Source organism: Bidens hawaiensis, unplaced genomic scaffold (genome assembly GCF_021521415.1).
Source record: "Bidens hawaiensis isolate Kalapana, Puna unplaced genomic scaffold, B.hawaiensis_p1.1 tig00067549_1, whole genome shotgun sequence".
In the NCBI taxonomy this organism is placed as follows: domain Eukaryota; kingdom Viridiplantae; phylum Streptophyta; class Magnoliopsida; order Asterales; family Asteraceae; genus Bidens; species Bidens hawaiensis.
This window is the reverse complement of record NW_027506612.1, coordinates 1-25,839: the sequence shown is the minus strand read 5'-3', so window position 1 is coordinate 25,839 and position 25,839 is coordinate 1. Positions and strand designations below refer to the sequence as shown.

The window sequence follows — 25,839 nt, the reverse complement described above, 5'->3', positions numbered from 1 at the left end:
AAGCGAGATATAAAACGGCCATCGCGATCGGATATGATGCTCAAAGGAGTACCATGGCGGCAGACGATTTCCTTGACATAAAGCTGCGCGAGATGCTCAACACGGTAGTTTTCACGAATGGGCAGAAAGTGAGCAGATTTAGTCAATCGATCCACTATTACCCAGATGCTATCATGTTTGCTTGCTGTCAAAGGTAACTTGGTAATAAAGTCCATCGCTATACCTTCCCATTTCCACGTAGGAATTTCTGGTTGTTCGAGCAAACCAGATGGGCGTTGGTGTTCAGCTTTAACTTTAGAACAAGTCAGGCACTTAGCTACGAACACAGCAATATCCTTTTTCATACCGGGCCACCAATAAGTTATGCGCAAATCCTTGTACATCTTATCAGCGCCAGGATGAATAGAATACCGAGATTTGTGCGCTTCACTCAGGATATCTGCGCGAAGATTCTCATCAAAGGGAATCCAGATGCGATTAAGATAGCAGAGAATTCCACTCAGATTAGGGACAAAGAGTGCTTCCGCGCCACACGCTAACTCGGCGCGAAGGTTACCGTTACTGATGGATGCGCGCTGCGCGTCACGAATACGCGATTCAAGGTTGCTTTGAATCGGCGCGAAGTGAAGCTGGGTGCGCGGCAAGATACAGTTAAGTTGGCAGGGTTTTCGGCTGAGCGCATCGGCTACCACATTAGCCTTACCAGGATGATACCGGATCTCACAATCGTAATCGCTGATGAGTTCGTTCCATCGGCGTTGCCTCATGTTAAGTTCCTTTTGATCAAAGATATGCTGAAGGCTTTTATGGTCAGTGTAAAGGATACACTTAGTACCATAAAGGTATTGTCTCCAGATCTTCAAGGCAAAAACAACTGCACCAAGCTCGAGGTCGTGAGTTGTATAATTCTTTTCATGAACCTTAAGTTGCCTTGATGCGTAAGCGATAACCTTGCCTCGTTGCATAAGAACACAACCGAGACCTTGGTTGGAGGCATCGCAGTACACGACAAAATCATCATTACCCTCAGGTAGCGCAAGAACAGGAGCTTCACACAACAAACGCTTGAGCGTCAGAAAGGCTTCTTCTTGCTTCGAGCCCCAAATATACGGCTTACCTTTGTGCGTCAGAGCTGTTAAAGGCAAAGCGATCTTCGAGAAGTTCGAAATGAAGCGCCGGTAATAACCAGCTAAGCCCAGAAAGGAACGGATCTCAGAAGGAGAGGATGGCGTGATCCAGTTCTTGATTGCTTCAATCTTGGATGGGTCAACATGAATACCCATCTTGTTTACAACATGACCAAGAAACTGTACTTCATCAGACCAGAATTCACACTTGGAAAGCTTAGCATAGAGTTGCTCAGCTTTAAGCTTTTGCAACACCAACCGGAGATGTTGCTCATGTTCGGCCTTGGTCTTAGAATACACCAGAACATCATCGATAAACACAATCACGAATTTATCCAAGAAAGGCCTACACACCCGATTCATTAGATCCATGAAAACGGCGGGTGCGTTGGTTAAACCGAAGGACATGACCAAGAATTCAAAATGGCCATAACGAGTTCGAAAAGCAGTCTTCGGGACATCTTCATCGCGGATGCGCAACTGGTGATAGCCAGAGCGGAGATCAATCTTCGAGAAACAAGAGGCACCTTGGAGTTGATCAAAGAGGTCGTCAATACGCGGTAAGGGATACCGGTTTTTAATGGTGAGTTTGTTCAACTCGCGGTAATCAATACACATGCGAAACGATCCATCTTTCTTTTTAACGAACAACACCGGAGCACCCCAGGGCGAAGAGCTAGGGCGAATAAATCCTTTAGCAGTCAACTCTTGAAGTTGGCTGGCCAATTCTTGCATCTCAGCGGGTGCAAGACGATAAGGAGATTTAGCCACGGGGGAAGCACCAGGGACAAGATCAATACGAAACTCGACTTCACGAGCGGGAGGGATACCAGGAAGATCATCAGGAAAAACTTCAGGGAAATCACGCACGACAGGGATATCGCGAAGCTTCTTTTCTTCAGCAGGTTTAACCACATGGGCTAGAAATGCAACACACTTCTTCCGCATGAGCCTTTGGGCTTCGGCGCAAGACATAAGTTTAAGACCGCGGGAGGGTTTTTCGCCGTAGATGTGAAGATCACCATTCTCTCGAGGTATGCGAATCAATTTCTTGGCGCAAATAACTTCGGCGCGATTCTTCGAAAGCCAGTCCATACCAATAATAACATCAAAGCTTCCAAGAGGTATGGGGATGAGGTCGATTAGAAAATCGTTTTCGTTAAGGTTAAGCGTGCAATCTTTAATCACCGAGTTAATTAAAATAATTTCACCATTAGCCAATTCAACTGAAAAATCCTCTTTTAAATCGCTGCGCGGTCGCGCAAGCTTCTGCTCGAAGGCGCGAGAGATAAAACTTCGATCGGCGCCAGTATCAAAAAGTATAGAAGCATAAAATCCGTTAAGCAAAAATGTACCATTAACTACGTCATTATTCGCCTGCGCTTGGTGCGCGGTTATGTTAAAAGCTCGTCCACGCGTCACTTGGTTCGAAATCTGGTTCACCGGATTCGCTTGTGTAATCTGAACTTGTAGTCTCGGGCACGCGTTCCGGAAATGACTGGGATCACCGCAGTTATAGCACGACCTGGGTCGTGGGTTTTGGTAGGTTGGTTGTGGGTTCTGCGGGTAGACTGGTGGTGTTGGCGCAATTGGATTGGCGAGAGGGACTCTACAGTTTTCTACAATGTGACCAGTACGGCCACATCGGGTACAAAGTCGACACGGGGTCTGGGTTGGGTGGTGAAATCTACAGGTTGGGCAAAAGGGATGGTTCCCTGTGTAAGGTTTCTTAGGAGGCGGGGCAGGGAGTGCGGGATTGGTTAAGGCATAGTTGTGGCCTATAGGAGGTGTTGGGTAGGCCGACAGAGGTTGAGGGGCGTATGCTAGAGGCTGGTAAGCGGGTTGCTGGACTATGGGCGGGTTGGTAAGCGCGTAAGCTTGTCTGCGCCTACGTTTCTGGTTATGGTTTGAGGGTTCAGGTTTGGTTTCTGCGGGTTCAGGGGCAGTTTTGGTGGGTTTGGTCTTCTCAGTTCCCCGCAGGAACAGGGTTCCTGCTCTGACATGGTTGTCGCTGAGCACAGCGGCCAACTCGATGGCGTCAGAGAGGGTTACTGGGTTTCTGGCCCATACAGAATCTTGAATTTCCATGGGAAGACCCCCAAGAAATTTCTCTATGGCTCGGCGGGAAGGGGTAACAAGGTGAGGGACCAGTAAGCTTAGCTCGTGGAAGCGCGTCGCGTACTCGCGCGCTTCACCGCTGTATTGCTTCAAGTTCCAGAATTCCTCCTCCAGGCGCTTAACTTCGTTGGGAGGGCAGAATTCTCGCGTAAGAATTTCCTTGAATTCCTCCCATGTCATGCTAGAAGCAGCCTCTGCGCCACGCGCATGAGCTACTCCATTCCACCATGTAAGCGCTCTAGATTCCAGGACACTGGAAGCATACAGGGTTCGTCTGTCTGAGGGGCATTGGGTGTGGAGGAAAGTGTTTTCTATTTTCTCAAGCCACTGGAGCATCACGGTGGCTCCTTCAAGACCTGTGAACTTTGGAGGGTTACCCGCGTTGAAGGATTTAATGTTATAACTGGAGGTATTGGTATTGTTTTGGCTCAAGGCTTGGGCTATTGCGGCGGCCATTTCCTGGGAACGTTGCTGTCTACGCATGCGCGAGGCTTCTCTTCTCTGAAATCGGCGAGATAGCGGAGGCATTCTATAAAAATTTTAATTTTAGTTAATATCTTAGTTTTAGCACAAAGTTTAACCTCGAAAAGCTTGGTTTCACGGAGTTAGATACTATCAAAAGTTAAAGTAAAATAAATGACCCTAAATGCAGACTTAATAAAGGTAACAAATTCGAATCAGAAATCGACAATTCATGTATCACCATGACTTTCCGAATTCCCAATTTAAAATGATGAGTAAACGAGTATTGGAGATTGACGATTCATGTATCACCATGACTTTTCAATCCTCAATATAAAATATACAAGAAAATGAGTATTGGAGGTTGACAATTCATGTATCACCATGACTTTTCAAGTCTCCAACCTCAGAACATAATCGTAAATGGAAATTGAAAATCAACTATTCATGTATCACCATGACTTTTCGGATTTTCAAATCCCACAAACGAATATGTAAGTAAAATCAATAAAAATCGAAATTCAACAAAAATCGAAATATCGCGAAATAAAACATAAAATCATATACTGCACAAGCGCGAGCATCTTCACAAATAACGAGTAATTAACAATAAGCGCGCAAACATGAGATTTCTCTCATGCGCGAGAAGGGACTCTTAGGTATTCTAGGCCGTTACGTCTAACCACCTATCCTAAAGTCAACGAGCTCTGATACCACCTGTGGCATCCGGCCCCTCGCACCACCAATATTGTCCACTCTGCCCACGAAGAGCTCACGGATTTGTTTTTGGTTTCCCAAAACGCGTTGGTGATTGAAGAGGCAGGACATTTGCTTATGAACCAAGGATCTCTCTTGTCCACGGCCGATGTGGGATAACCTAAGAGTGGGACGATGTTGTGTTTGCCAAGGGTGTTACAAACAACCCCCCTTTGGACTCATCGTCCTCGATGAGGCATGTCCCATCATCCCGAACGGCACAAGAGTGGCTCTGATACCAATCTGTAACACCCCGACCAAAGGCGGATTATACATCGGGGCGCCACATATTGCTTCATTACTCGCGACACTATTGGTGTCAATATTTATTAATACACATTTTATCGCGCACGCGCAGCGGGGAAAATATAGAACATAAATCAAACATAAATCAATATATTTTAAATTATAACATTCAAACAACATTAACTTGTCTTGATACATTTTAATTCTAGGTCCAAAAGTAAAAACGTCCTACGTGTCCACAAGCTCCAAAACAGCTACTGCAAACCTGAACATGTGTTAAAATAAACGTCAAACACTTGCGTGTTGGTGAGAAATCAAGTTTAATACTATACATAGATAACAATAAATCTGCGCGCAACATGTGTATGTCTGGTTTTCAACAAGGGTGTAATCTGATCGGGACCAACTCTAAGAGACAAGACTGCCAGTGCTCACAATTGAGCTCACAAACAAGACTAACTGTGCAAGTGTAACAAAAGAGAAAATCATAAACGATAGTTCTCCCGTGTTCATCTAATGGTACCATGAAAACTGCGGAATAGACCGTCAATACGGTTAATGATCCACACATACAAATAAACAGCCAAGTCTACGTCCTCAACACATGGGATACTGCGCGACTAAAGTTCATAAACAGTTTAAGACTCAAGTTTTGTATGAACACATGAACATCCCAAAGCATTTAAAATAAAAAGGGATTAGATACGAGATAACTCACTTGATAAAGATGCGATGTAAGATAATGCAAGAACCAACTCTAAACAAGCACAAGTTAACCTATAAATAAGATTATTGTTTTAATGATCTGTTTTAAGTCTTGATTATAAGTTAGCATAATTAATAAGTAAATTATTATATATAATATATATATATTACCGGAAAAGCAGGGAAGAACAGGGAGGAAGACGGAGGCAGGAGAGGAAGGAGCAAGAGAACAGGAGGGATTAAGTGTTTGTGTGTGATGTGTTATGAAAATATTATTATTATTTATAGGAAAACCCTAGGAGACATAAATCCAGAAAAGGTTCCAAGACAAACAGAACAAGACAAAACAAAAGATAGCAAAAGATATCAAAAGATATGGCAGCTGCAGGGGACAAGATAAAGCTGTCAGCGAACAGTAAAAAGGCATGGGCAGGTCAGATAAAGGTACTGGTCAAGCATGGCAAAAGCAGATCTCAAAAGATAATGTCAGTCACTTTATCTACCAACCAATGGGGTTGGTACGCATGCAGCGCCGAAAGTAACTATTCAGACATTAGATAGGTTAGGTCAACAGCACAGAAGATAAGACAACACAAAGCATACAGGCTGGAATAAACAGAAGATACAAGGGTTAAGCGCGGGAAGGCTGAGTGCGCGAGCGCGAAGGCTGGCACAACAATCCTTAGCGCACTGCGGGAAGAATCACAAATCCTTCGCGTGCTGCGTGAAGAACAAGAATTCTAAGCGCATCGCGGGAAGAACATACATTCTTAGCGCATTGCGGGAAGAACATACATTCTTAGCGCGCTGCGAGAAGAGTTCTCTCCACGCATCGCAGGAACAAGATGTCTTCACGCAGGCTTCCATGTAAGGAGTCTGGCGCGTGGAGCTGCAGACATCCTTAAGCGGGAGGAACCAAAGGACAAGCAAAGAGTTAGAAGAAAAAGAGGAAACAAGGCTTAAGGGCGGGACAGCGACAAGAGGGAACAGAAGGCGGAAAGAGAGAAGAGGGATGGGACGGCGGAAAGAAAGAGAGAGAGAGGCGGGAAGGAAAATATATATATATTATTATTAAAAGTAAAATATAAGTATAAATAAATATTAAATCATAAAAGAAAGAGATCGGGTCAGAGAAACGGGTACCTGGGTCGGGTCGGATCGGGCAGATGTCACAGTGCGTGTATATATAAAACTGAAAAATATACATTAAAGTTTGATCTAATTAATCCGGATTAATCTCAATTGATCCCGATTAATCGCTAGTCCCCACCCCACCACCCGACTAGTGACTAGCGATTTTAATTACAACACTGTACATACATACATACATATATATATATATATATATATATATATATATATATAAGCTTTTGAACCCGTGTATTATATGTGATTTATCAAATGATAAAAATTAATAAGATCCATTATTTGAAATAAAGTAACAAAGTTAAATGTAAAATGAAATGAAATATATTGTACAAATAATAAGAAATTTAGAATCTCAATTTTATAACTTAGTGTAAATTTTAAAATTGCAAATATGGTGTATAAAGAGATTTTTTTAATTTGTAAATTGTAAATTCTAGACTTTACATTGTTTGTTGTAGGTATTTGAGTATTTTTGTAATGCATTTTTTATTTTTATGTTTTTATTTTGTAATTTGTATCTTGCTTTAAATAATTCATTTTATTAATTTAAACATTTACAAATCTCGTGTATTATACGGGTTCTAGAGCTAGAATAAACAAATGATAAAATAAATTTACTTAGGTTTTCACTCTTAGCTTAATTTTCCTCCTAATTCTCTAAGTTATAACCTTTTTGCCAAGCCAATGAGCTAGTGGTAAGGAAGAGACTTGGTGTTCCATGTGACCAAGGTTTGATTCCTGCCCACAGCGTTGTAAAAGTCGGATTCCAAGGCTGACTAGTCGGTCCTCGAACCCCTACCTTGGATAATTTTTCCAAGTCAGCCCGGATTAGTCGGTGGCGGTCAAAGTCGGTCAAAAGTCAGACTAGTCGGGCTAGGCGGTCAAAAGTCGGGCTAGGAATTTCTAAAAGTTGGTAAAAAGTCGGGCTAGGCGGGCTAGGGTTCTCTAAAAGTCAATTAAAAGTCATTCAAAAGTTGCTGAGTCAGCTAGAGTACCATTTTAACGTGAATTATGTTTATTTTGGCAAATATATAATGTCTAAAATTAATTTTCATTATAGTTATCATGTCCGAGTACTCTGACTACTCCCAACTCCCCAGTCGGACGCCTAGCGACTTTTGCAACATTGCCTGCCCACAACATTTAGTTTCAGGGGCACCAGGGTGATGATGGGAGACTAGACGATTAGGTGGCTTTCACTAGTTGGATCCTTGAACTGAACGGGTTTTATCTCACCGCATTGTCGTGCCTTCGGGCGAGTGTTCACGGGCGTTGGCCTTAGGTGAGGGTTTTTCTCGGATCTAAAGACGAGTGTATCTCGATGCGGTGAATTTATCCAGTAGCCAATTTAAATGATTTGTTGGCCGTTCAAAAATATAACCTTTTTGCTAAAATGATTTTAACTTAAGACCTATAGACAGCTAGGATACATTAGATGAGATATTAGAAAATTATAAGTAAAAATAGAATCAAATATGGTTTGAACACCTAAATATTATTACTTTTGTTTATTAGAAAAGTAAGATAAGATATAATATAGCCAATGATTACATAATTTATAATAGAAATAGAAATAAATTGTGATATCTTGGCTTTGACTGTAATTAGGGGCGAGCTCACCATGCTAAGTTGCTAACAACTATAGTCACGTGAGTGATTTTTCAGTGCATAGGTAGCCATTTTTCTGCGTGACTACGCCGATTTTTCAGAGTGACTACACCGATTTTTAAACAACCCTATGCTAATTAAATAGCCCAGTTCTGATTAAACAGACTAATTTATTTTTATTTTTTTAATATACCTATTAGTAAATAGAGAACCTGGTTATACTTAAAAAAGACAAGCGTAAGTATCAACTCAGTAACTACATTAATAATGTGAAAGTAGATACGCGGTTGCTAACATGAATAGGGTAAGTGATCTTGCCAAAAGGTTGGTGGAAACAAGAAAATGCAATGATTATTCGTTGGTCTATCGTTTAATAAAGTTATGACTTGTTTTACCAATTGTGACGAAAATTTTTGAAAGAACTTTTTCTTCAATGAAGCATGTGAAGACGGAACTGCGCAATAGAATGGGTGGTGGATACATGAACGATTGTTGCATTTGTTACATTAAACAAGAGTTCTTTCAACATTTCCAAAAGATAAAAACCTGTAGGGAACAACTATAGATACTTTTATTTTTATTTTCTAAAACTATATGTCTTTTTAAATCAACACGACATGGCCCGTTTAATAACACGACCTATTCTACCGACGTGAATTTTTTTCCTTTCTGTGAAATTATAGCATCCAAAGAGAGTATTGACTACATCGACTACATCGGAAAAAAATCTAGACCCGCTACTGATTGTAATTCCATTTGGCAGTAACCTCATTTGACTTTGATTGAAGTTTATTTGGTTTTAATATCCTTTGCAATCGGAGGGTGGTGAACCTATGCAAAGTACTCCTATCAAATATTTAGGGAAAATTCTTAAAACAGGTATTTATGAAAACAAAGTTTTAAATTTATGGATGATCTTCAAAAAATTTAAAAAATATGTATTATAAACTAGTCGTGACGAGTAGATTATTTTAGTACATGAGTAGTTTGCAGATCCAATCAAAACATGTCATGTGGCCATAAACTAACCGTGACGAGTAAGTTCACTAATCATCTAGTCGTCACGACTAAATTAGTAGTTGCATACATCCTAATCAACAACCACGAGTACTGCATAAATGTTTTAGTCGTGACAAGTAGATTACAACTTTTTGAGACATGAGTAGTTTACTAAACTAACCATAACGAGTTGTTTTGTTTACCAAATTCATCGAACCGGTTAGTTTTACAAGAAACTAACTGGACCGGTTAGTTTGAAATCTCAAATAGTAACTATGAGTAGTTCTTTCTTATGCATTCCCAATACGAGTAGTTCTTCCGTAAACATATCCAATACTAGTAGTTTGTTACCAGTTAACCCGTCACGACTAGTTTGACCTTATAATCTACTCGTGGCTACTCATTTTAGCGTTAATACGATTTAGTTATAAAATATTCTAAAGATTACTCGTCACGGTGCAATTAATTGTAGTCATGTAATTGACGTTTGCAAATGCATGAACGGCGCGTCTACTTTATCGGAACCCACTTCTTCAAGCCGCGGCGGGTAATCTTGTAGAATATTTTGTAATTAAATTTGAGGGTTTTCTGATTGGCATCACTATACCACAAATCGTATTTACGAATAAAAAAACACCATTAGGTGATAATCAACCGCTTAGGGTATTTTATCTCCGAACTACACATCCGTACTGCGGCGAGTAGGATTTAATTAATTGCACCGCGACAAGTAATCTTTTAGAATATTTTATAATTAAATCTTATTAACGCTAAACTGAGTAGCCACGAGTAGATTATAAGGTCAAACTTGTCGCGACGGATTAACTAGTAACAAACTACTGGTATTGGATATGTTTACGTAAGAACTACTCGTGCTGGGAATGTATAAGGAAGAACTACTCGTAGTTACTATTTGAGATTTCAAACTAACTGGTTCGATGAATTTGGTAAACAAAACAACTCGTAGTTACTACTCGTGTCTCGAAAAGTTGTAATCTACTCATCACGACTAAAACATCTATGCAATACTCGTGGTTGTTGATTACGATGCATGCAACTGCTTTAGTCGTGACGACTAGATGGTTATTGAACTTACTTGTCACGTTTAGTTTATGGCCACTTGGCATGTTTTGATTGGATCTACAAACTACTCTTAACTCGTGTACTAAAATAATATACTTGTCACGACTGGTTTATAATATCTATTTTTAGAATTATTCGAAAATCATACCTAAAACTAGAATTTTGTTTTCATAAATACCTATTTTGGGAATTTTCCCAAATAGCAAGAGAAAAACGAAAGCAGTTACCCCTTCAAGCAGCATGTTTTTGATGGGTGTCAGGATCCAATGATTAAAATAAACCCAACTTACGATTATTATAAATAGTATGAAAGGGTTCATGTCCATAAATAAAGGTGGGCAAATAAACCGGTTAATCGAACCGACCCGAAAACTGAACCGATTTGAAACCGATTATGTAGAAACCGGTTTGAAACTGTCACACCCCAACCTAAGGCGGAAATACCGGGGCGTGATCCGATTGCTCACAGCTCGAAGATACTATCATGAATATAAATGAAAATACCTAATTAATTATTTTATTCAAAGAATACAAACAATATCCAAATACAACAAAGTAATTCAAGTAAATAAATATAATAAGTTTAAATCCATGTTTGTCTTCGTTAAAACTCTAAGGTCTTTCTAAATGTCCATACTTCAACTTCAAGCAACCTGCATATGCGTAGAAAATAGAGTTTGTCAACATAAAGTTGAGTGAGAATTCACCAGTTATGCATGTCAATATAAATAAGCATAACGTGATAAAAGCGGTAAATATAATCAAACCATAAACAAGTATGTAGACCGTTGCCAAGCGAATCGGGCGTTGGTCAATAGCATGAGAACCCAATACATGGGAGTATGATGGACCCCTCCGAATATACGAATGAATGAATATTAACACAATATACTAGTTTCACCCAAGCTTCATCCTGGTCATGGATAGATCACCCAGGTTCGGGTCCATAAGCAGTGACAATTGCCCTATGAAGACTCGCTTTCGCTACGGCTCCGGTGGGTTCCCTTAACCAAGCCACTGCCTATGAGTCGCCGGCTCATTCTTCAACAGGCACGCGGTCAGAGCCCCGGGCTCCTCCCACTGCTTGGGAGCTTACGGTTTCATGTTAATATAAATAAAAATGATAATATAAATAAAAATGAACTCGTTTCCGCTAGAATCAATCAAAACGGACATTTAGAATTCAAGTTATGTTTGTTTTAAGATTTAAGCGAGCTAATACTGACCAGAATCCGAACAGAGAGTCGGAAGTTGGCTTTTGGTTAGTAGCCTTAAAATTTCGTTACGAGAATAAAAGTATTCTAGACCAAACATTGAATCCTACCAGAAGTATAAGATAACGTTAAGTCAAACTAGTTGACTATATTGTCCTTTATCGGGTTTTAAACGATTTGACCAGTCAACACCCTTCAACCACCGAAATTGATTGAAGGTTATTGACTAGGGAATGTATATGAACGATTTCTATGTTTACAACTTACCCGGAAAGTGAAAGAATCAACAGATATGATGAGTTAAAGGCTCATACGTAAGCAAAGTCAAACGAGCAAGCTTGTATCTTCAACAATAATGCAAAAACCGAAGGATTTTATGAGGCATAGAGAGGGGTGACGGCTAAGAATTCTTATTAGGGTTAAGGTAAAGTTTGTGGCAGAGATTATGAGTCTTGTTTATATAAGAATAGCAAAAACGAACCATATTTGGAAGATTTACTTGTTTAAGTAACTAAATACGATATTAATGGCCAAATCAATGAAATAAGTTGTAGATTTCGTGCATGATCAGTAATTTATAAATATGGACTTGTATTTTAGTTATAATCCTTTTCTTGGACCTTAATTTACTCGATTTATGCAAAAAATAAGCGATTTGGATGCTAAAAACAAATTACGAAACAAAATAAGCTATTTAATGAGAAAATCTAACACAATAACTAACAAAATTTGGCTTGGACACCAGGAAAACGAAATTGGATGAGCTATAACATTTCTTGGAGTTTAGGTTTCGTTAATTTAATCGAAAATTGGAAAGAATTGGCAAAACTAGTCCCTGTAGTTCCCGAATATGCAATTTTTAGCCGTTTTAAGCAATTTTAAAGGTTTCTAAGGATTATTTGGCATGATTGAAAGTTATGGAATTATAAAATAAGTTAAACCAAGTTAAATACCAATAAATACAAGTTTTAAATAGTTCGGGAGCTCCGAATTACGTTCCCGAATTGGTTTAAACAAATAAGAAAAATCCGAGATGTTACATAAACCGATTGAAACCGTAGGTTCGGAACCGGTTTGTAATTTTCTCCACCAAAACCGGTTTACCGAACCAAAACCGGTCAAAACCTGAACCAAAACGATCGCACCATGGTAAGAAACCGGTTTCAACCCAAACCAAAACCGATCATTAACCGGTTTTGACTTTTGTTGACCAAACTGAACCAGTTTTAACCCAAATCAGTTTTGAGTTTTAAATTGGTTTATGCTCCTCTTTCCACAAGAATATAGATTAAAGGGATTTTTACATATTTCCCTTTTCTAAACCTTTGAAATTCCTATTTCCCCCAAATACAAGTTCTTAATGCAAAATGTACAATACTTTTTAAGCATGATTTGGGGAAATATGTAATTTCAAAGTTTAGGAAAAGAAAATATATAAATGCCTCCATGTCGACATGTAACATGTCAGCTTGTGAGACTTTCTACACCTTTTAAAATTTTATCTTTTCATTCTAACTTTCCAATATCACATATGTGTATTGTGTGTTGGAAACTAAAAAAGAAGTAAATAAAGAACATTTGTGGGTTGTGATGACAAATGGGTAAACCTTAATTGGGTATGAGGTCAAGAAAGAAAAAGAGTAGGTTTCAAGTTGAAGTCAGATATTTTTCGAAGGGGATTTGAAAAGAGAAGACTAAGACATTTTATTGGACTTGGATGGTAAAGTTCGATACTTTGATGGCGATAACAAAGAGGTTTTTTATTTTTTTACGAAAACTATTATTTTCTTTTCAAGTTTCGTAACTAACTTTAGTGTTTTGTTTCATACTCAGATTGTTTTAGCCTCCATGTTCAGCTAAACCAATTTTAATTTCAACACTAGGGCTTTGTTTTCTTTATTATTGATTCGAAACTCATGTAAAACAATGATGTGATTCGTATGTTTGAATGCTTTTTCTTGTGTGATTCTTGATCTTAACCCGATCCTACTCTAGTATATATTAGATAATTAATAAAGTTGATCGCATTATTAATTTTTCTAACAAATTTCATCATGAATCACGATTTAAAACTCCAATCAGACTTTTTAAGTTTTAATAGAAGGAACATATTATATTTTGATTTGTCTATGAACCCAAAATTATTATAGAGCCGCATAATCAAGTTAAACATACCTAGCAGTGTATGTTCAATTATGATCAATACATTATCATCACAAAACGCACGCTAAAAACCGAACAGCGTGAGTTTACAGTAGCGGGTTTGCTCTAATCACCGAACGACTTGTTGTTAGACATTAGATGAGTGGATATCTGGATGGCGTGACATATAGCGTCGATTCAAACCGTTGAAATAAAAGATATGGAACCATAATTGTTAAGGATCATAAGCTATAATTGAATTAAGAAATTGCTTTGGTGTTAGAATTAGTTTTTAAATATTTGAATTCACACCATCGTTTAATTGAGCTTTTATAATAAATATGTTTTCATTAATTTTAAATTTAAATTGGCATCTCCCTTTTTTAAAACAATTTGATATGTATTTAAATTGTTTTTTATATAATTTATTTAATCTAGGGGCATTTACATATTTTCCCAAACCATGCTTAAAGAGCATTGTATATTTTGCATTAAAAACTTGTATTTTGCGGAAATATGTAATTACAAAGGTTTAGGAAGAGAAAATATGTAAAAATCCCAATGAATAGAGGCATTTACATATTTCACACAGGGGTATTTTTGTCTTTTGATTTCTTATTAATATGGTAATTTTAGATTGTTACTATTTCCCTATTAGGTTACGCAAGTACGAAAAATATAAAAAGTCAGATATACATATATGTTACACATTTAAATGATTTATAAAATGTTTCATTTATGAGAATGGATATTGTTACTTAAATTTTGTGTTTTATTATTTATAACTAGGTTAGTGTCCCGTATTACACACAAGTAAAAAATATATAAAACGTAATGTCATACATTTTAATGAATTGCAAATGCCGTATTTATAAAAAAAATGGATATTTTTACATGAATTATAAGACATTACGTTGTTATTTTAATTCAAATACAAAACATACAAAGACTAATAAAGATAAATGAGATGCTAAAATATTTTTAAAACTTACACCATATGTACAAAAATATATATTATTTAAAAGTTCACCATTTAATGAAATCAACATCCAAAATTTATTGTCACCTACAAAGTGATTGAAATACAAAAAAAAAAAAAAAGAAAGAGCATTGAGCGAATTCAAAACCCAAATACATTAGAAAACAAAAGGAACATAATTAACTGTGATTAAAAAAAAACAGTTAAAAAAATCTTACATGCTCTAAGAAATGCTTGAAGATTCATGGAGTCTCAAATCAAATCTGAGATTGATAAAGCATACTAGTAAAGAAAAATTATAATAATAAATAAATGTAATATGACTTTAAACACCATACCAATTGACTTTTTCATAACAGGTTCTTAAAAATTTTCTTGAATACGACATTTGTTGTTTTATATGTAAGCTTTGCTTTGATTCTTTATCGAGTATGACTAATTTAATACTGGCTTTACTCACTAAGTATGAAGAGGTTTTGAAAACATTAAATTCTTTAAGCATGTGTAAGTTTGAACCTTCATTGAACTCCGAAAGTAATAAAACAATTAAAAAAACATCAATTGTATACAAAACATTGAATTGTAATTGTAATTGTAATTATATGTTAAATAAATAATTATTGGATTACAACTTACATTTGTGTAGAGAGTATCTAAGGACGTAGATAACGAAAACAATGTGAGGAATGCATTTTTACATGTATCTTATATAGTAAATACATATAGTTCTTTATTTTTGGTAAAACAGTGTGAAAATAGAAAGAGTTTTAATTTTATAATAATTAGAAGAATAATAAAATGCATAACTTACGTAAATTAAAAGTCAAAATGCTACTATTTTAGGAGTATCAAGATCGTTATATTTAAACATATGCGCAACTCAAATAAATTTTGATATCTTCATGTTCATAAAGAATGTTTCTGTAGCTTATTTACTGAGATTTCAAATATAACATAAGTAGGATAGAGCCCGTATGATACATGGGTGGTTAAAAAAATACAAGTTAAATTTAATAATATACATAATAATATACCTTATGGATTAATAAGATATAAATAATGATAAAGAAAATTTTACAATTCATAAATCTCTAAAAACCTCTTTAAAAACAACATCGAATAGTGACTCGTGTGTGATCCGGAGAAATGTTAAGATTGTTATATTTAAACATATTCAAATGTTAACTTATAACATATTTACAGGATATTTAATAAAACTGTCATATATTCATTTATCTATAATATTTCAATAACTCATTAATCTATTGGGATTTTCAAATATAACATAATGGATTGGCTTAATAAATAGGAAATTGTTCAAATGACATCTACGCGTCATTCTATGTGGAGGCCCTAAAGTATGTCATGTACAAAAATCATTTTGCTTTAATAGTATAGTTAGATAAGACTAATTACAAAAACAAATTATCAAAATAAATTTTAAATCAAAGTTCTTAAACGGTATCAATGGTATTATTACTGTTAAAATTAAGATGTAGCATTATTGAGAAAAACTATATATATATATATATATATATATATATATATATATATATATATATATATATTAATAACAAACTATTAAACTTATCAGTATTATTATAAAGAGTATTGTTAGTAACTAAATATATATAATATTCACATATTTTTTTTAAATATGGTGGTGTATAGGCATTCCTGTATAATTAATATTTAAAAACAACGGTGGAAAAACATAAAAATTTAGTATTATGGTTAATAAATGTACAAATAACATAGGTTCATATTTTTTATTCACCGCTAAATATATTGAATATAAAAATCGTAAATTAGCAGATTAAATCAAGAATGGGATAGAGAAATTGGAACCTTGAAGCCGATGGAACGATTGGAAACCTGAAAGTTATAAAAACACTAAGTTCCGATTCGATGGAGCCATTGAAACCCTGATTAGAATGAGGATTCAGGAAAAAAATACCAGTGGACACAATGAAGAATTAGGGTTAGTGGGATGAAAGAATTATACGGGTAAAAGTATCCATATGAGAACAAATCGGGTTATAGATCTAGAAAACGGGCGCGTGCCCTTATTTGAATACATGGTTTAATTTGATTCAAATCAATAACTTAATTACTTGGAAATTTTATAAATCGTAATAGTATTGGTTAGCAGTTTATATAGCAGTCCTAGTTGAATGACATATGAAAGAATTGTCTTCTTTTAACAGTATTGGTAGATAAGTTGTAGGAATACACACTAATGAAAGTATGATTTAACATTGAAAGTATGATTTAAGACCTTACAATTTCTGAAGGGTTTTAGGACAAGAATTTTACTGCTACACTATTTTAAACCTTTTGCTATGAGTTTACTTCTAAGAATTTTATGGGTTTCTTGAAACTTTTTATATATTGTTTTGACGTAAAACTTTAAAATCAACTGGTTCCCGTGAACTCTGGGAACCCATACTGAATCGCCCCTGCTTATGATATCACATAAGTACCTTTAGGTGGGTTGGTAAGCCACTTAACATTAAGATTGTAGGTCTTCACTTCGAAACATTCATCCCATGATAATTTATTTTTGAAAACTATATATCCCACAATAATTTATTTTCAAAACTTAGATGTAGCTATTGAAATAGCCCTTCTGGCTATATTTTCTGTTACTCCACCCATTTCATAAATGATTCGATCTGGTTTAACAAAAGCTACCCAATATTTGAGAGAGCCTTTACCTTAACCCATACGTGTTTCAGTGGGCCTTACTGTAACTGGTTTATCTAGAATTATACGGACCCATATTTTCCCATTGCGACGTGCATTTCATGTCATTGCTCGTCGATCTACTTCTATTTGTCTAGATGTGATCCAAGCGGATTCAAATGCCTAAAGAGCGTATTTACCAAAACAAATAGTATTACCTTGATAAAGCATTCCCTTCATTCTTCCTCTATTTTGTTTACGGAATCTGGTTCTTTTATGGTTATAGTTGATGGTTTTTTTTTCTAGTTCCATCTCTACTATAGAACCGGACGTGAGAGTTTCGTCTTATCCAGCTCCTCGTAAATAAATCAATTCAAATAGAAAATAATTTGAATTAAGTTTAGTAAGTAATATACTGAATTATAGATTTCATTTAATCTAGATCAAATATATTATTAATTTGTATATTTTTCACTTTAAAATTCAGAATTATTTAATTAAGATAAATTAGTGGCTTTTTTCAGAAAAATATATTAAATATATTAATTATAAATGGTATTAGTCAATATGTCAAATTAGGTGGATACAATAAATATGATAAGTAATCAGTTAATAGTTTATATGAATAGTCTAGTTTCAGAATATGTAAAAATTAGAGTTTGCTACTTCGCAATAAAAGTAGTTACATTATATTAGAATTTTTTTTATATGCATTTACGAGGCTTCATCATTCCTTCCATTCTTGATTAAAGAAGATATACAAATATGTTGAGTATGACCCCCCCCCCCCCCCCCCTATGTCATCTTGATTAGTCTTTTGTGGACATGTTGCTTAATTTTTTTAAAGCAACTACACATTAATAAATAATATGCATGGCAGCCTAGGTCCCTAGTACATGTACTATTTTTCTATTTTAATACATTTGTCTATTTGATATATATATATATATATATATATAGGGGTAAGGTTAAAATGAAAACCCACTTTAGTTGTGAAAACCCGCGAAAATCCTATGTAACATCGTTTTTTTTGTTACATGTAATATATGTTGTAACATTCAATACAAAACATCGAAACATCAAAAAAAAAATGTTTTGCTATTTTTTAATATTTTTTTACTAATTTATATATATGTTTTCAGGAGAGAGAAAAAGTTATATTTATATTTACATTTTTTATTCACTTTAATTGTGGACCACAAGATTTAAACATTAATTAAAAACATGTGGTTGAGAATGAGTTTATAGAGTTTTCACAACTCAAGTGGGTTTTCATTTTATACTTAGTATATATATATATATATATATATATATATAGGAGGAGAAGTATAGTTTGAAAACCCTCTTGAGTTGAGAAAACCCGTAAAAACCCTATGTAACATCGTTTTTTTTTGTAACATGTAATATATGTTGTTACATTTAATACAAAACATCGAAAACATAAAAAAAAATGTTTTGCTATTTTTTTACATTTTTTTAGTAATTTATATATATGTTTTCAGGAGAGAGAAAGTGTAAGAAAACTTTAACATTTTTTATTAACTTTAATTGTGAACCACAAGATTTAATCTTTAATTAAAAACATGTGGTTGAGAATGAGTTTCTAGAGTTTTCACAACTCAAATGCGTTTTTATTATAACCTAACTCTGTATATATATATATATATATATATATATATATATATATATATATATATATATATATATGAGAAGTTTAAAATGAAAACCCATTTGAGTTGTGAAAACATTATGTAACATCGTTTTTTTTACATATATAATATATGATGTTATATTTAATACAAACATCGAAAAATAAAAAAAAAAATTTCGCTTTTTTTAATATTTTTTACTAACTGTTATATATTTTTTCATGAGATCATGAGAGAGAAAAAGTTATGCTTTCATTTATAGTTTTTTATTAACTTTAATTGTGAACTACAAGATTCAACTTTAATTAAACACATGTGGTTGAGAATGAGTTTGTAGAGTTTTCACAAGTAAAGTGAGTTATATATATATATATATATATATATATATATATATATATATATATAGGTTAAGGATCCTAAGAGAACCATTGGCAAATTGAGAACTTTGAGAACCATTTTGGACTACTAAAAAAACCCTTTAAAAAAATATTAAAAAAATTATATAACAAACAAAATCGAAAATTTTAAAAAAGTAAAAAAATCAAAATTCTTATATTTCATTCTGGTTTCATTAAAAAAAATCGATTTTTTTTTCTTTTTAATTTGTATTATACCTATACACATATGTATACTTTCATTTAATCTCTAGTTACGTAATATACACATATGTACATTATCATTCACCTTAAATTATACATATGTGTATAGGAAAAAACATGTGTGTACATATTATACATATATATAATAAAAAAACCAATTTTTTTTTCTTTTTAATTCGTATTATACCTATACACATATGTATACTCTCATTTAATCTCTAGTTATGTAATGTACATATAATGTACATTATCATTTACCTTAAATTATACATATGTGTATAGGAAAAAAACATGTGTGTACATATATGTATATGTATAATTTAGCTAAACCGAGAATTTTTGTTTTTACATTTTTTTTAGAAACCGGGATGATAAATAAGAACTTTGGTTTTTTTACTTTTTTTATTTTTGTGTTTTTTTTTTGTTTTATGATTTTTTTTATTTTTGGGTTTTTTTGTGGTCTAAAATGGTTCTCATAGTTTTCAATTCCCAAAAAGTTCTCACATGATCCTGATCATATATATATATATATATATATATATATATATATATATATATATATATATATATATATATATATATATATATATATGGTGGGGTTATAATAAGAAGTGGAGTGTGTCTAAAAAGTGTAAGAAGTAATATGATGCGTTAGATTTGGTGATCTGATTGTCGAAATGGAAAGTGTATTTTATAGGCTGCGTGTTTTATTTAATACCTGTTTTAAAGCACTCCAAGGACATAATCGTCCAGTGTATTGTATTATATAAGGAAACATTATTAATCTATAATTATCATTTTTTTAATCCAAACTTAAAACATACCACCAAAAACATCACAAGATATATAACAGTGTGTTTTAAATCAAAATAATCAAAACTTAAAAAAAACACACACCAGATTTTAATCTAAATTTAAAACACAACACCAAGAATACCAAAAACTAAAACGCACTAGCTTGAACATTATAACCAACATTAATAAGCAAGTAGCATTTTTGTCCATCACAAACTAAAACTCTAATCTCACAAAATCAACCCCCTTCGTCACCATGTCCAGCCCCACCCTCCGACTTCTGCAACTTTATCTTCCTCTTCTATGCCTACACCTCCACCACCGTCACCCAGATTTGCCAAAAGAACACCTATAAGAGAAATCTCACTCACGAACCACCGAAGCGGCTGGAGCAGACTCGTCGGAGAAACGTCATCGTCGACCTAATCGTACTTCTGCAACTTCATCTTCCTCTTCTACACCTACACCTCCACCGCCGTCACCCATATATGCCAAAATCACCTGTACAAGCGAAATCACAGTCGCTAACCACCAAAGCGGCTGGGGCAGACTCGCCGGAGAAGAGGAAGACTCGCCAGAGCAAACTCGCTGGAAAAACGTCATCGCCGGAGCAGCCAATTTAGTTACCACCGAAGCGGCTGGAGCAGACTCGCCGGAGAAACGTCATCGTCGACTTAATTGTAACCACTAACCATCTTATCAGCTAGAGTAACTCGCCAGAGATACGTCGCCTCATTGATCTTCGTTAACTTTGTGGGACGCCGGGGATTACAACGACGGTGATGGTGCCATCGCCGGCGACGTCTTGTGATACGGAAATCTTGACGAGCATCTTAACAAAATTGTTAACATGAGGATGTCCATTTGTAAAATTCAGAGAGAGTGATTAGTAAAAGATTGGAGAGAGGTTTGAAATTTGGGAAAGAATAAATTATAATAACTTTAATACCAAAATTAAAAATAATCTATGGACAATCATACCCCTATATGCTTTAATCCATCCAATAGCTAAGATGACTTCTTACTCATCTTAGGAAAAAGCTACTTCTTATTATAATCTTAACCTTGCTCTCTCTATATATATATGTGTGGGAAATGTAGAATGAAACTAGGGTTGTTCACGAGTCGAGCCAGGGTGGTTTCGAACTCTGGCTCAAAATTAAACGAGGTAACTTAGCTAGGCTCTAGCTTAGTTTTGAAGTTAAACGAGCTTAAGATCGAGCCATGACTCGAGCCGAGCTTGGGTCGATTTTTGGCTCGCCTACAAAAATGTTCCAAATCAGTTCAGGATGTTTCAAATCAACTTTTTATAGCTAGTTTTATTCGAGTTTTTATCAAGCTAGCCACGAGCACAGGCTTTTTGAACGGCCCCTAAATGAAACCATTTGTTAAGTTATGAACTTTTGAAACCCATTTGTGTGGTTATGGGGGTGTCCACATCACTTTGTATTAGAATAAGCATGAGGGTAATTTTGGGTATTGCAAATGCTGATGTCCTTTCTTGTACTTGGCTCCAAATTATGAATTACGATTTACGTTTGTTACATTTACAGACGATATTAATATAAAAGATATAAAACGATGTAACAGATGTAAAACACCGCTGATTATATAAAGGTGGAGACATAAAAGATTTATGTTTCTTACATTCCAATTTACGCTTGTTTCATTTTACATGTGATATTAGTATAAAAGATGTAAACGATGTAATAGTGTAAAACACTGTTGATTTTATAAAAATAGAGAGAGAAAATTATGCATGCATCCAAATGCTGTGTTTTGTAGCAATGTTTTCTTCTTTCCTCATATTTCTCTTTCTTATTTTATTATAATATTTTATTTAAAAAGTGATCAAAACAAGTTGGCCATCAACTTGAATTGATCTCACAAAGTTTTTATTTATTTATTTTGTCATATTAGCACGTCATATCATCAAAACTAACCATGCTAGTTTTCAGTTAGTATGAAATTATTGATGAAAAATAAGTTAAAAATCTAAGACTGCACAAAAAAAAACATATTTTACTTGGAATTAATCATGATGGATTAATAAAACCCAATAACCTAAAAATAAAAATAAGGTATTCTTGACTTTGACTGTAACTTCATTTGACTACACATTTGGCTCCATTTGACTTTTGTATCTCCATTGGCTACATATTTAGTACTAAGTTTCTAATAAGTCGGCAATGAGAAGTAACCACGTGGTTTCTTCTAAGCATCCTCCCATGAACAAAGTGACTTACAAATTAATGAATATCACTAGTCCACTACTCCTTTAAAAGAAAATACCATATTACTCTCTTTCTTCTATCCACTCTCTTATAATTTCCTTTGTGACATGAAATGAAAATACTTATATCCATGAGCTAATTGAGTTAAAACTACATGTTTGAATTTAAAGTATTTTCCTATGTTATAACATGGATGTATACCTGAAAATGAGACGAAGCGAAGATTTAATGTTCGACCTTCATCTGAAAATGAGAAAGATCGGCGGTGATTGGTGGATTCCGGTATCGTGACCAGCGGTTCTTCTTGGGTGAATGTGTTTTGTGCTGATTAGTGGTCCATAGCTTTGGCCGGCTGTGTTTTTTGAATGAGTGGTGGGTATTTGTTAAATGCATGGATAGACATTTCTCTACACAAAACAAAACATTTCTTGAACTCATCGAAACAATAAAGTTATATAATATATATTAGTTTTTTTTTTTTTTTTAATTTCGGATATGCGTTTCACTGTCCGAACGGATATCCGAAATTTCGGTTTCGGATATCAAAACTTCGGATATCTGAAATTTTTTAGATACGGATTCGGATAGTGAAATCTACTATCCGAAATATTCGGATATCTGAAACTCCGGATATTCAACTTTGAGCACCCCTAGTCCCAACCTGGTCCAGCAAGTTGTGATGATTAGATAAGTACATTTACTTTTTTAGGGCCGTTAGAATTGGAATTTTGACAAGAGTCCAAAAAAAGAACTAATATCTTTTCCTACATAGATAAGAATATAATAAGGGTTTGCATCAATGATGTTTGGTTAAGCCGCTAGTGATCAAGTATGAGCCATGTTGGTTCTTATAAGTACCCCTTCAATTAACTAGTGATTTACCAATTAATGAACATCACAACTCCTGTCAAAGAAAATACCATGTCAGTCTCTCTCTTTCTTCTTCTACTAACTCCCTTGTTTCTATTCTTGATCATTAAAAGATTTTCGAAATCTTACAAGAACCTCCCACCGGGTCCACGCCCATTGCCGATCATAGGAAACCTCCACCAAGTAGGCAACAACCCTCATGTCTCTACCGCCATCTTGGCTAAAAAATATGGCCCACTTATGTCTCTCCGTTTAGGTCATAAACTTGTCATTGTCGCCTCGTCTTCGGAGGCAGCAGTGGAAATTCTGAGGACACAAGGCCGGTATCTTTCTTCTCGACATGTTCCTGATGCTTTACACGTTAATGAGCAAGATCACACTGTTATATGGTCACTAGAATGTAATGAAAACTGGAGGTTGTTAAGAACCATATGCCGATATGATATGTTCTCGGTTAAGGCCTTAGAGTCCCAATCTAGTATAAGAGAGAAAAAGTTGGCTCAATTGTTGGATTTCTTTTCTAGCAAGAAAGGGCAGGCTGTGAATATACCGGAAGCTCTTTTTACGACAGCGTTTAACACTTTGAGCAGCATTTACTTTGGACATGATCTTCTGGATTTGAACGATGAGAGTGGAACCGCAAGTGTTTTGCAAGAGAAACTTTTCATCATACTGAAGAATGGTATTAAACCAAATTTGAGTGATTTTTACCCGATCTTGAAGAGGTTTGATCTTCAAGGGCTAAGGAAGGAAAACTTGAACCATTTAAAGGAGGTGTTTGCTTCTTGGGCGGGCATAATTAGTGACAGACGATTGCTGCGGCTGCAGGCTCTCAGGAGGAACAATGTTTCTTGGATCGGTTGATTAAGCGTGGGTTCTCAAATGACCAGATAAACATTTTTGCTATGGTAAGTCTAGCTCTCCTTAATTCACTAGAAATTAATATTGGTTTATATAAACAAACAAACATGTTTTACTAATATGTGAATTCGAATACAACTTGTAGGAGTTGTTTATAGCGAGTACAGATACTACAACCTCAACAATTGAATGGACCATGGCTGAGTTGTTAAGGAGAAAAGAAGCAATGATTGAACTTCAGCAAGAGCTAAAACAAAATATCAGCACGGATATTACAAAGCTTCCTTATCTAAATGCTTGCATTAAAGAAGTTTTAAGACTACATCCTCCTGCCCCTCTTTTGCTTCCACACCGTGCCATCCAAACGTGTGAGGTTATGAATTATACAATCCCTTGTGGGGCCGAATTACTTGTAAACGCGTGGGCAATTGGTCGAGACCCAAAGCTTTGGGAAGATCCACTTTCGTTTAAACCCGAAAGATTTCTTGGCTCAGATTTGGACTTCAAAGGCGAACACTTTGAGTTCATACCATTTGGTGCAGGGAGAAGGATGTGTCCTGGTCAACCCTTTGCTATCATCAGTGTTCAGACTGTCGTTTCATCTTTGATTCGTCAATTTGAATGGGTGCTTCCAGATGGTCAGGACCCGCTGAAGCTTGACATGACTGCAAAATTTGGGGTGACTTTGCAAAAGGAAATACCTCTAAAACTTATTCTTAAACCGTCAAAATAATCATCGTTTTAAATCATACGTGTTATCTAATGTTTAGGCTAATATGGTGTGTTTGCATAAATATAATTAATAATAAGGTTACTTAGGAGTTATAAGTAGTATTTTTATTTTTGTTGAAAGTTTCTTAATTATGATTACGTGCTTACATATACGACGACCTTATCCTCAGTGTTAGCCGTATCTATAGAAGTTCTAACCTTAACCCGAACGCAGCTTCCCTAAACATTATTTTATCCATTATAACCGAAACAACAACCACATCATGATGATAAGTACATCTATATATTATATAGTTCTCATAAATGACAAAAGCTGAAATATTTTATCTTTTAGATAGATTGATGTTAACGAATATATGAATTATATATACATATTAAAATGGTGTGTTGAGATTGGTGCCAAATTAAGTATACGTTAATGGCAATCGGTTAATCTGTACCATTCTTTTTTATTTTTCATTAAGTATATTATATTATTATTAGCAGCCATCAAAAGTTTTTGCTTGTATTTTAGTCGGTATTTGGTTCTATGTACTTTTGACCACCAAGTTTTTATATTTTAGTCAAAGTTTGGTTTTTAATACTTTGTCATCACAGGATTGTTCTTTAACAACAAGTTTATTCTTTAAACTTTTGTCATCAAAGTTTTACATGTTTACATTTTTGGCATACGAGTTTCAAACCTATAAAGTTCTTTGGACTTTTGCCAGCACAAATTTTTCATGAAAACTTTTGTCACGTACCTAAGTTTCACATCTTCACCCTTTTAACACAAAACTTTTAGGCTTTCAACTTTAACCACAAAGGTTTGCAGTTTTACAAGTTG

At 34.9% G+C, this 25,839-nt stretch overlaps 1 pseudogene across 1 annotated transcript; it reads left to right on the top strand.

The window, feature by feature from the left end:
• Positions 1–23,396: 23,396 nt before the first annotated feature.
• LOC143618289 (putative (S)-N-methylcoclaurine 3'-hydroxylase isozyme 2) lies at positions 23,397–25,026 on the top strand (annotated as a pseudogene). The gene is made up of 2 exons (XR_013150979.1): positions 23,397–24,328; positions 24,427–25,026. The product of XR_013150979.1 is annotated as a putative (S)-N-methylcoclaurine 3'-hydroxylase isozyme 2 (transcript).
• Positions 25,027–25,839: the final 813 nt, after the last annotated feature.